At 39.7% G+C, this 12,115-nt stretch overlaps 1 protein-coding gene and 1 long non-coding RNA gene across 3 annotated transcripts in view; one reads left to right on the forward strand and one right to left on the reverse strand.

The window, feature by feature from the left end:
* TBC1D4 (TBC1 domain family member 4) overlaps nucleotides 1–12,115 on the forward strand; it is a 103,354-nt gene that overhangs the window by 22,508 nt on the left and 68,731 nt on the right. The gene's annotated exons all lie outside the window — the stretch shown is intronic.
* LOC149920173 (uncharacterized) lies at nucleotides 4,318–8,036 on the reverse strand. Of its 2 annotated transcripts, none has more exons than XR_016461471.1 (3): nucleotides 7,732–8,036; nucleotides 7,334–7,423; nucleotides 4,318–5,674 (listed from the first exon to the last, which is right to left on the reverse strand). It is a non-coding gene; the product is annotated as an uncharacterized LOC149920173 (long non-coding RNA). The 2 variants fall into 2 exon arrangements; XR_016461468.1 differs by having other exon boundaries at nucleotides 7,629–8,036.

Below are 12,115 nucleotides of genomic sequence, written 5' to 3' on the forward strand. Positions count from 1 at the left end.
TATTTTAGCTGCTCAGTAAAAATTCTATATAGCCTTAGTGTAAGTCTTGCAAAAATATTCAATCTTGCACAGGCATTCTAGGCAAAGTAGTCTATTCTAGTTTTCACATAAAAGATTGTGACAGAGATTTATCTTTTTGGGGAAATATCCCTAGGGATTGCTGTCAGAAAATAAATGAGGTTCATAGTTGGTATTTTTAATGTGGGAGAGTCAGGGTGTTTTTCAGCTCATAAATCTGGTTTCCTCCGTCTATGGCACAGAGTCTGGGTTTGCACCGCTTCTTCCACCTCCTACATCCTTTTCTTTTTTTTCGTTAGGCATAAAGCCCACAGAACAGAAGGGGAGTAGGTCTGAAACCCAGAAGATACCCTGGCCTGAAGCCCAAGCCCACTTGAGCATTCAAAGAGTGTTGTGGATTAAACCCACCTGGCAGGTGTATTACTGCTGTGTTGTCACGATTTGTCATGTATTACAGAAAATAATCAGGATATGCCTTGGGAAACAAGGCATACCAAGATAAATCCCTTTTCCTCAGCAGTTGGGCTTGTTTTCTGATCAGAATATTTTTCATCTGCTTTGCCTGTTTTTGGAAGCAGCTGTTTGGCAACCAGCTGTTCCCAGATTCCCAGTGTGGGAAGATCCAAGCCACATCCCATGTCAGTGATGCTGTTCTCCCAAGCTTCAGTCTGATCTTCAGAGCAGTGAGTCAGAGTAGAACTCCTCACGTGCATATCCCTAGGCTCATATGTTATGATTGATCAAAAGAAAGCCCCCAGAACACCAAAATACTTCTGTGGAACATAACCTCCAAGCATCCTGAGCAAGTATTTATTTTTATGCAAGAACTTTTCCTAATGTATTAAAGATTAATGTCTATATAGACATATAATCCAGAATAAATATCCTGTGGTGCTAAAGTAAAAAATTCCTCTCCATTTAATGATAATCACTTGTATTTTTAAGTGTTCCCCAAATAGCTCTAAAATTTGGTATTTAGCTGGATGTTGTCCCATGGAATAGTCAGAGAAGAATATGATACTGTTCTAAATCACAACCATTTGCTTTGAATTTTCATCAAGGAAATCTGTTCATTTGCTTTACTGTTGTACTTTCAGGGGTGAGGCCAATTAATTATTCAGGCTGATGAAAGTACTGATTAATCTCAGAAATATTAACATAATTGAACATGCAAATATTTGTTGAAGAAGCCATAAGTTTGCCCCAGAGCTACTGAAAGTAAAAATATGCTTTAGTTTTTATGTTGATGCCTTAAGGTATGAACTGTGCACTCCTGTTCCTCAGTGCATGTAGCACACTTCATTTTAGGCTATTTATTTTAAGGCAAAGCATAGGTTTAGATAATGAGTTTCAGTACAGGCACAAATTACTAGCTGTGTAGGATTAGCTGTAGTACTGGTGGTCTAGGATAAAGAAAAAACCCACCACCATGAAATTTGCAAATACAAGATAGCTTGTTCCAGCCATGCTGTGTCAAAAAGGGTGATGTTAGTGCTTAGATTCAGAAAATTTCAAGAATGTTTTTTTTTTTTTTAAATTAAAAATATTGAACAGGAAAAAATACAGCAAGGAAAAAAGAAAGTAACGTATCTATATGAATGAATTCAGACATCCGATTTTTTAAGGGAAAAATACCCTGAAATCCAAGGTAACATTGACTGTGTGACTTCAACATCTGTAGCATGGTGCAGCCTGAGAAACAGTTTTTCATTTTGCAATATTAATTTGCATTTTATAGATCCCCATGAATTAGGGTTCCCAAAGTTTACATTAAAAAAAAATATAATGTTAACCAATCAGGAAGTATTGATATGAGTAAGAGTGCCAGTGAGTCATTCTGAAGGGTTTTCTTTCAATACAACTTGAGAGTCCGATCATAAGATTATTAATATTTTTGCAAGTATCAGAGCTCCAAGAATCCAATAAATTTTTAACCAAAAATGAAAAGTTCATGTATAATTAAGAGTATGGTGTCAGAGTGCTTAACTTTTCTCTGTCCATTTCAAGTATGTGACAACACAGAAGTGATATGAGTGCTTACTTCCCAAATTTACTCAAGTTTTCAGTATCTTTGCTCACGATTAGCTAGAGATTGCAGGTTCTTTCACAGTCAAAATAAGCTTCCAGCTTTCAGCACGGGGATTGAAGTTGGTCAGTTGTCCTCCCAAGGTTTCTGTGAAGCAACTGAAAGTAAACCATCTCATTCACATAAGTAAGGGGGATATTAGCGTTAGCCCAGAATGGTAATATTTGCTTTTTCTCACATACAACAGTCATGAAATACAGAAAGTTCTGCATGTTTTGATGATTTTTAAATCCTCATGGATATAGCCACTTCCAAGGCAACCTTTTCACTCACTACTTAGATGTATGACAACACACAAGAAACAAATGAGAGTAGGAGGTACTTGGAGGCAGTGGATCTTGGAGTATCTTCCCCATCCAGTACCCGGAGGAGAAAAACATGTATTGCTCTGCTTACTGTTGCTATCTTTATTTAAATATTTCCCTATTACAGCCCATATACTGCTTCTCTGTTGGAAAACTTGAAAGCATTAGTCAGGATTTTACAAGGAAAATACCTTTGGACATGGGGTGATCAAATGAACATCAGTGGAGTGACTTCCCTTCAGGCTCTGTTTTACAATGAAGATGCTGAGGTACGCAGAGAGGAAGTTAGGAAGGCAAAAGCCCAACTTGAATTCAGATTGGCCAAAGCAGTAAAAGAGAATAAGAAATCCTTTTGTAAGTATATCAACAATAAGAGAAGAACCAGGGAAAATTTCTATACTTTACTTGATGCAGTGGGGAGTGTGACCACTGAGGATAAGAAGGCGGCTGAGGTCCTCAACACCTTCAATACATTTGCCTTTAATAGGCAGATCAGTAATCCTCAGGGTGCTTTATGCTCTGATCTGGAAGTCTGGAATGCTATGCAGAATACACCCCCAGTGATTCAGGTGGAAATAGCTAGAGAACTCTTCCTCCATCTGGACTGTCACAAGTCCATGGGACCGGATGGGCTCCAACCTCGGGTGCTGAGGGAGCTGGTGGGGGTGATTGCCGAGCTGCTCTCTGCCATCTACCTGCGCTCCTGGTTATCTGGAGAGGTCCCAGAGGATTGGAGGCTTGCTGATGTGACTCCCATCTTCAAGAAGGGCTGTAAGGAGGATCCAGAGAACTACAGGCCTGTCAGCCTGACCTCGGTACCAGGGAAAGTTATGGAGCAAATCATCTTGAGTGAGATCACATAGCATGTGTGTGGCGTCCAGGGGATGAGGCCCAGCCAGCACAGGTTCATGAAAGACAGGTCATGCTTGACCAACTTCATCTCCTTCTACGACTTAGTGACCAGCCTGGTAGATGAGGGAAAGGCTGTTGATGTAGTCTACCTAGACTTCAGCAAAGCCTTTGACATGGTCTCTCACAGTATTCTCCTGGGGAGAATACTAGCTGCCTGTGGTATACCCTTCTTTGGGAAAGGAACTGGCTAGTGCCCAATGGGTAGTAGTCAATGGAGTTAAGTCCAGCTGGTAACCCGTTACAAGTGGTGTCCCCCAGGGGTCAGTACTGGGGCCCATCTTGCTTAATATCTTTATTGATGACCTAGATGAAGGGACTGAGTGTACTCTCAGTAAGTTTGTAGATGACACCAAGTTGGGAGGTGGTGTTTATCTAGATAAGCTGGGCTGAGGTGAATGGGATTCAACAAGGCCAAGTGTCCTGCACTTTGGCCACAATAACCCCATGCAGAGCTATAAGCTTGGGGCTGAGTGGCTGGATGACTGTGAAGAGGAAAGGGATCTGGGGGTGTTGGTTGATGCTCGGCTGAACATGAGCTGACAGTGTGCCCAGGTGGCCAAGAGGGCCAACGGCATCCTGGCCTGCATTAGAAATAGTGTGGCCAGCAGGAGCAGGGAGGTAATCATCCCCCTGTACTCAGCACTGATGAGGCTGCACCTCGAGTACTGTGTTCAGTTTTGGGCCCCTCACCACAAGAAAGACATCGAGGCCCTGGAACGTGTCCAGAAAAGGGCAATGAAACTGGTGAGGGGCCTGGAGCACAAATCTTGTGAGGAGCAGTTGAGGGAGCTGGGATTGTTCAGTCTGGAGAAGAGGAGGCTCAGAAGAGACCTCACTGCTCTACAACTTCCTGAAGGGACATTGTGATGAGGAGGGATTTGGCCTCTTCTCTCAGGCAACAAACAGGACCTGAGGAAATGGCCACAAGTTGTACCAGAGGAGATTTAGATTAGACATAAGGAGAAATTTTTTCTCTCAGGAGTGGTCAGGCACTGGAATAGCCTGCCAGAAAGGTGGTGGAGTTGCCGTCCCTGGCAGTATTCAAGAGGAGCTACGAGATATGCTTTAATAGCTTGTAGTAGCAATGGTGATGGGAGGACACTTGAACTAGATGATCTTGCAGGTCATTTCCAACCTTGTGATTCTATGATTCTCTTTCAGTGCAAGGCAATCTGCGGGACTTTCTACTAAGTTCCTAATATTTCTAACAATCAGCAGGCTGCTAGCTATGTTGTTTCAGTTTGTGTGTAATCAAAAATTGTGTGTAAATCAAAAAATTTTGATTGAAGGGGAAGGATGTCAGTTATTTAAGACTTCCTCAGAAGTTTTTCAGAAATTAAAATGCTTTAACAGTGATATTAGTTACACTGATAAATATTTGCATTTAGGCAAAAGCCTTAAAAAAAAAGTCTGTTTTGGATATACTGATTTTACTGTTGCTCTCAGTTGCCTAACTTATTTGCTTAAGGGAAGTCAGGCAGCTTCCCATGCTGGCCAAAGGCAGTACGTCAGCTAAATACACTGGAAGGTAACTTGACACTTTTTAAAACTGAAGTTGTATGAAATAGGGATAAACTGTGAAGATGCTTCTGCTGTAGTAATTGAGTTGATGTTATTTATACTTCATCTGCTTCTATATTTAATTATATTGCAATATAAGTTCCAGTTGGAATACAGTTACAAGCTGACATATGATGCTTTTAAGCAATAACACAGTGCTGTGCTTTCCTGGAAACAATAGAATATCAGATAAAATATGCCATAGTTGACAGGCAGTATTAATTTTGACAGTAAGTTTTAAAGCTGTGTAGTTAGGAAGAACTCTAGCAGATGCGCACATTTGCTGAAGAATATGGATTTGCAGATTATCGCATGTGTTATGACTTGCAAATTGACAACTTGAAAGCTTCTCCCTTTGCTGTGACTGCAACTGTTTTCTCTGTCTCCATGATCTGAAAAGCTGAAAAAATGCTAACAAAGGATCTCTCAGATTTGTTAGCTAGTTTTGTGATGCAGTTCTATAGCTGCAACTGAGTAATGGCACATTGCAAAATGGTACATTTGCTAGTTACCATGCAAAACAACCCAAAAATGAAGAAAATACTTATTTGAGAAGGAGAGAAAAGTGCTGGATTATATGATGTCTATTATAATGTTTTTATTTTAAAATAAATTTGAGAGTTTCTTAGGCATAGACTGAACTGGAGGGAGAATGAGCCAGTGCTGAAGATGGCTGGAGGAATGGCAGCAAATGCCAGAAAGCTCTGGACAGCTCAGGAGGGGAGAATAGCTCAAGGACAGCTCACATCCAAGTCTGAGTGTCTGTAGACCAAGTCACCGTCACTCCACAAAGCTGTAGAGTAAGAGAAGTGCAGACATCTGTTTACAAGAAATGCTGACATTCCCTAAGCTTTATACTTAACTGATTTTTTTTTTTTTTTTTTTTTTTTTACGATATTATTTCATGTTCTTGTGAGTGTATTGGATATGTACCATACATAATTTAAAAAAAAAAAAAAAAAAAAAAAAGGCTAACTGGTTGTCTTCAATCCAAGCTCATTTTTCTAAGGTTGACTTAGCAGGACTGCCAATTGGGGAAAAAAAAGAAAAAAAAAGTTGGATTAAATTATAGAATCATAAAGGTTGGAAAAGACCACTGAGATCATCTAGTTCAACCACTGACCCATTGCCACCATGCCCACTGACCATGTCCCTCAGTACCACATCTTAATATTTATTGAACACCTCCAGGGACGGTGACTCCACTGCCTCCCTGGGCAGCTTTTGCCAATTCCTCACCACTTCTTCTGAGAAGAAATTTTTCCTGATATCCAATCTGAAAAGGCAGCTAGCCAATGAAGTACTCAGAAGGAAACTGCAACTTTAGCCAGGCCCTTGGATTATCAGGGTAATTTCTTACTGCTAACAGAAAAGTGTGCATTTTAAGGAAAATCAGCTGGAACTTCAGATATACAGTCTATCTGTACAGACAGACCTACTGACATGAAGAAGGAACAGTTGTAATAAATATGTCATATACAGATCCTGCACATGGTTGCTGCCATAGCTGCAAAGCAGTGAAATCTTTGCTAAGTAGATAACTATAAGCTGACTATTCATACTTAATCATTACAAGTCCAGAGTATACTTGAGATCAAATGGTTTTCAAGACAAGGCATCCCATGATTGCAAAGAGGATTATTATTTTATTTTTTAGGCTTGGGGTTGCAAAGGCTCTGTAGAGCAGTATATCTTCTCAGTTGTAACTCATACATTTGCCATACTTATACTTTTTGGAGGTTTATACTTAGTTTTTCTTTCTTCCTGCAGAAACAGAAACCATTATTTGTTAATTCATATCTATCATCCAGCAAATTAAAATATATTAGTTGTGTTTTAAAATAAATGATTTTTTCTAAGCTACAGGACTTCACAATAGGAAATTATGACCAAATATGTAGTTACTTAAATGGGTCTGGTATACTTAAACTGGGATAATATGGTATCTATTCTGTAGTAGCATGGATCAATGGTTACCAGATCAAGAAACAAAGAATGGAACAAGAGCCCATAAATGATTGTATGCTACTTAGAGAGTAGGTTTTAATCACCCATATATGAACTTGTAAGAGTTGAGAAATTAAGCAAGTCTTTCTAATAGATGTGGTACAGCAGCTTGGGTGAATAATTACATAGAAATATTCCAGCTTGATAGGTAGATTTCTAGCAGGCATTGAAATTTGGTCATTGTAATTCATGAGTTTTTGTAGTACATTAACAATGTGTCAGCATGTCAAACAGGGCTGTAGAAGTACTAGTAAGGCTTTAAAGGAATGAACACTAAAAGTATTTCTAGGAAGAAATTCTTCAGGCTTGTTTCAGAAATTTGTATCTCATCATTACTTAGAAGCTCAAAAACGCAACTGAAGTAAAAGAGATTTAGTAAAACATGTTAGAATATAATCTAAGAATATAAGAATCTAAGAATGTAAGATCAGATAAACAAACTTACCAACTTGGAAAAAAATTGAGGCATTGCTCCAAACAACTGAGGTGCAGAAGTTTTTTCATTGTCACTGTACTAGCAAGACGCAGTTGGCATCTACAGCAAAGAAACTGTAGTCATGAAAACACACAGGACTGCAGCATAAAATAAACAGTGTTTAGAAACTATTTTTAAGTGTTTTTCAGATTGAGGCTTTAATTTTCAGAGGAAAAAGTAGAAGAATATTTAATTTTATGATTATTTGAGTTGTTATTTTGTTGAAAATAACACCTCTATTTAGGGATGTAGCAGTAAGCCTTACATCAGTAAATTTTCAGGCAAACATAAGGAATGTCATTTTCAGGTTAGTTTATAAACCATCAAGCTTTGAAAGTAAAGCCACTTATAAAAATGAATAACCATACCTTTTATAGTTTTATAGAACTAAGTTCTCAAAGTACCATCTCAAGCAAATATCACCTGTAGTAAATCCTTTAAGTAAGCTTTTGAATGTGGTGTCAGGTGTTTTCTGTGTAAAATCTTGGCCCCCACCTGAATGGCATTCAGTTGCTACTATCCCTGGAGAGAACTGGGATGTGTGTTAGACTGAGCTAATGTGAGTATACCTTTAGGAGAGGGATTTGACCCATTTATTGCTTATGTATGTTTCAAATGGAAATACATAATGCTCTTCAGGATGTTAGCAGATATAAAAAAGCAGTTTTTCTAGAGGTAGGTTGTGTTTTTTTTTTTTTTTTAATCTGATTTTTTGTTTAGGTTGTATTTTAGTGTATGCTTTCTAAACCTGTGAAAGTTGTTTAGTAATTTAGTAGTTATTTATATAAACATCCTTTCCTGGTTTCAATATTTTAAAAGTTTCTTATAGTTTTATTAGAATGCACCCAGAGCTGACTTGTAGGATGTCTTAGCTCTTTTCTCCTGTCCTTCTACTCTCTCTGTTCTTTACCACTAATAATGCTTTGGTGTAATAGGTCATTTATTTCTTATGTTTTTCTTCATGTAAACTGACTTATTTCCCTTGTGAGTATGAAGTTAAATTCTGCTTTTTACATTATATTAATTATAAAAGCTATTGTAAAGAATAAATCCATAAATTTAGTGTTGTTATACTTAAGATTTTCTGTCGAAATCATTATTGTTATAGTACGGACTGAAGCTACAAAAAAAAATTTGGAAGTCACAGAAGTGGTCTGTAGTAGATGGTCTGCTATTTTGGAACTCTTATTTTCTCACATAAACTCTGTTCTCTAGTCATAAAACTATTATTCATTGTTTTTCTCTATTTGCCTTTGTTTTTCTGCTCATGCTGTTGCTGAATTTCCATGATATTGCCCACGTAATAAGATTGTTTAGGATAACAATGGTAGAATAGGTTCTTCAACTGTATGGGTTGTACTTGCAGTGCATTCTAGATTAGACCCTTTGGAAAACAATCCTAAAACAACAGCCTTCAGTAGAAAACTTTGATTAAAACAGTTACGTTGTTGGGATGACTATTATTTCTGTGTAGATTTTGTATTGAATAAAAGCTTGTATGGGATAAGGAAAAAGAAAAAAACTGAAAAGTTGTTGCATGTGCATTTCTTTATTTGTACAGATATATAAGTTACCTAAATACGGAGGTTGGTGGGTACCTCGGTGCAGTGTGGTATGGATATAGCTGGCAGAGCTCAGACTCCGGTGCAGTGGAACTAGTTCTTCAAGGGTCTATGAAGATGGGGGAAAATAAAAGGAGGACCACTTTGTGCACTGTGGTGTGTTTAGAAGGAATCTAAGCTTGTATTTTATGATTGCCCATGCTGTAAAGTAAAAATAAGAAGTAAATATCCTTCCCTTAATTCAAAGGTTCACAAGAAGTTGAACCTTGTCCAGATGGCTTAACATTGCAATAATTTTTGATGCTGTAACGCTCTGTAAATGTAACAGAGTTGTTAAAGGTTATTGCTGACTACTAACTCAGTCAGCAGGCTGGGGAATAAAAACTGGATTCTTTAGCATGGATGTTCTTGTAGCCCTGGGAGATGACAAAAGTTGAAGCTAAGAAAAAATTCAGGTGTAATGCAGACATCCTGAGTTACTGATCAGTCTGTTAGCTTTCTGGATCCAAAGAGATGGTACTCTCAGTTGTTCTAGCTTGTATCTCACATTGAGGCATATGTGAAAATTAGTTGAAAATCGTATTGTTGTGCACTGTATTTCACAAAATGCTACCTTTATAAAACAACAGCTTCTGGGGTGCATCAGTTCATCAAACAGGTGTTTTGGTGTTCACAGAGGTGTGCATCTATGATATGTTTTGAACCCATTGCCACTTAACTCAGTGTGTTACACTTAATGCAGTTTTGTTCTCCCCTCTGTACTGATACTGAAAAGCATGCTTTTTTAACGTTCTGGGAGGATAATGTAATTATGAACAGCATATGCTGGATGTGGTGGTGTTTTGTGTGAAGTACACAAACCTTGAGTGATAGATTTAATCTTATTACAACAAAGCTGATAGCATTAGCAGTTGAGGACTCTCTTGCACAGCTGAACAGCTAGAGTCAATGCTGCATTGCAGAGGGTGATGTGAAAGCATAAATAATGACGTGATACTGTCCTAAGAGAGCATCTTTTGCTGATTGATGTACTTCCTGCTGATGCCATCTATTCTGGAAAGCTATTCTTGAGTCCAACACCAAACAGATCAGAGGCCTGTGTTCAAGCTTGCCTGGCTAGCTCCCTTGAAGAGGGAATGGGCATTGCCCACAGTGCTGTGCACCTGCTTGTAGTTTGGCCTGTGTTTCTTGTAGAGAAGGCACAGGGTAGGTAGGTAGGTAACACAGTGCTTCACAGTGTAGATGGTTCACAGTGCTTCCAATGTGAAGTGTTCTGGGTTGGAAAGCATAAGCACTATGATGGTATGGTGTTGAAGGAATGATATAATGTCCTGAAAATGGGACAAAGGGAAGATAACGAATGGTTAAGGATGAAGAGCAGCAGGTGAGGGTTAGTACTGTGATAGTAAGGAAAAAAAAACAACAGTAAAATCTTCTACTGTCTTACTGTTATCCCTTCTTGTAAAGGGGCTCTGCAGCAACAGATTATTGTTCCATAATGTCTTACGTTTGAGGAGGGCAACTCTGTAGGACTATGAGAGCCAGCAGAGATCCTGGGAGTGAGTTTGTATACACTGCATGGCTGAGCAAAGATGAAGACTGAGACTGGAACTGGAAGCAAGTACCAAATGGAAAGGCAACAGCCAGCATTTCTAAGAGATTTTGACGGCCACTGAAATGTTGTGGCCTCACTTCCTGTACTGTGTGCAGGTTTGAGTGCACACAGAAAGATATAAAAGTACTAGAGAGCAAACAAAGGAGAGTTGTGAAGATGGTGAGGCTCCAAACGGCAAGATGTATGAGGAGCAGCTGAGGTCTGTTCAATGCAGAGCAGAGGAGCTGAGGGGAGGTCTGATGGTGGCTGCAGCTCCTCACAGGGAGCAGAGGGGCCATGCTGAGCTCTGCTTTGTGTGACAGCAACACGGCCCGAGGGAACGGCATGGAGCTGTGTCAGGGGAGGGCAGCTGGGATCTGCTCCAGAGGGTGGTCAGGCACTGAACAGGCTGCTCAGAGCAGTGGTTATGGCAATGAGCTGCTGGAGCTCAAGGAGCATTTGGACAGTGCTTTCAGACATAGGGTTTGGATTTTGAGTGGTGCTATGTGGAGCCAAGAGCTGGACTCAGGTATCCTTGTGGATCCCTTCCAACTCAGGATATCCTATGGTTTTCCTATACAAGAGTTTTAGTCTCAGGATTGTCTCTTCAGAGGCTCAGTTCATATTTCTGAATGAGCTAGAAGCAATTGCAGCTGCTCAAGACTGAAACCACTCAAGTATGTGAGGCAAAGGATTGAATTCATCATGGAAAAGTTTCTGGGTGCTTGGAGTGAGCCTTAAGTGAAGTTGACTGTTGGAATTAATAAAGCATCTAAACCTAATTGAGTCCCCACACCACTGTAAACAAAATAGTTTTACTGGTGAAGAGGCAGCTTCTTTCTCAGTGAAGAGAGAACTATAGAGAGCAAATTGATAATGCTGATCCATCTTCCTCAGTATGTGATAAATGTGTTTTGGCATCCATTTCTGTGGATCATTTCCTTTCATTTTATGCATGAAGTAGGGCATTATGAAATTGTTCATTTTATTGATACAAAGTATAACAACATTTGTGAATCTGAATTTGGTTAGTAAAGAACTTAGATAGAAATAGTCAATCCATCTTACCTACTGTTTGTACTCATTTTGACTAGTTTGGCTTTATAGAAGCATAGGCGTGGGTTGAAAAGGACTACAATGATCATCTAGTTTCAATCTGCCTGCCATGGGTTTCAACCCCATGGACGGGGTTGCCAGCCACCTGACCAGGCTGCCCAGAGCCACATCCAGCCTGGCCTTGAATGCCTCCAGGGATGGGGCATCCACAACCTCCTTGGCCAACCTGTTCCAGTGTGTCACCACCCTCCGAGTGAAAAACTTCCTCCTAATAGCTAACCTAAACCACCCCTGTCTCCGTTTAAAACCATTCCCCCTTGTCCTATCGCTATCTGCCCTCATAAGCAGCCATTCCCCCTCCTGTTCATATGCTCCCTTGAAGTACTGGAAGGCCACAATGAGGTCCCTCCGGAGCCTTCTCTTCTCCAGTCTAAACAAGCCCAGTTCCCTCAACCTTTCCTCATAGGAGAGGTGCTCCAGCCCTCTAATTATCTTAATGGCTCTCAAATGCCTCTGTGAGGCTTGGGTTTCACTGATTTT

Source organism: Phasianus colchicus, chromosome 1 (genome assembly GCF_987193195.1).
Source record: "Phasianus colchicus chromosome 1, bPhaCol1.hap1.1, whole genome shotgun sequence".
NCBI lineage: Eukaryota > Metazoa > Chordata > Aves > Galliformes > Phasianidae > Phasianus > Phasianus colchicus.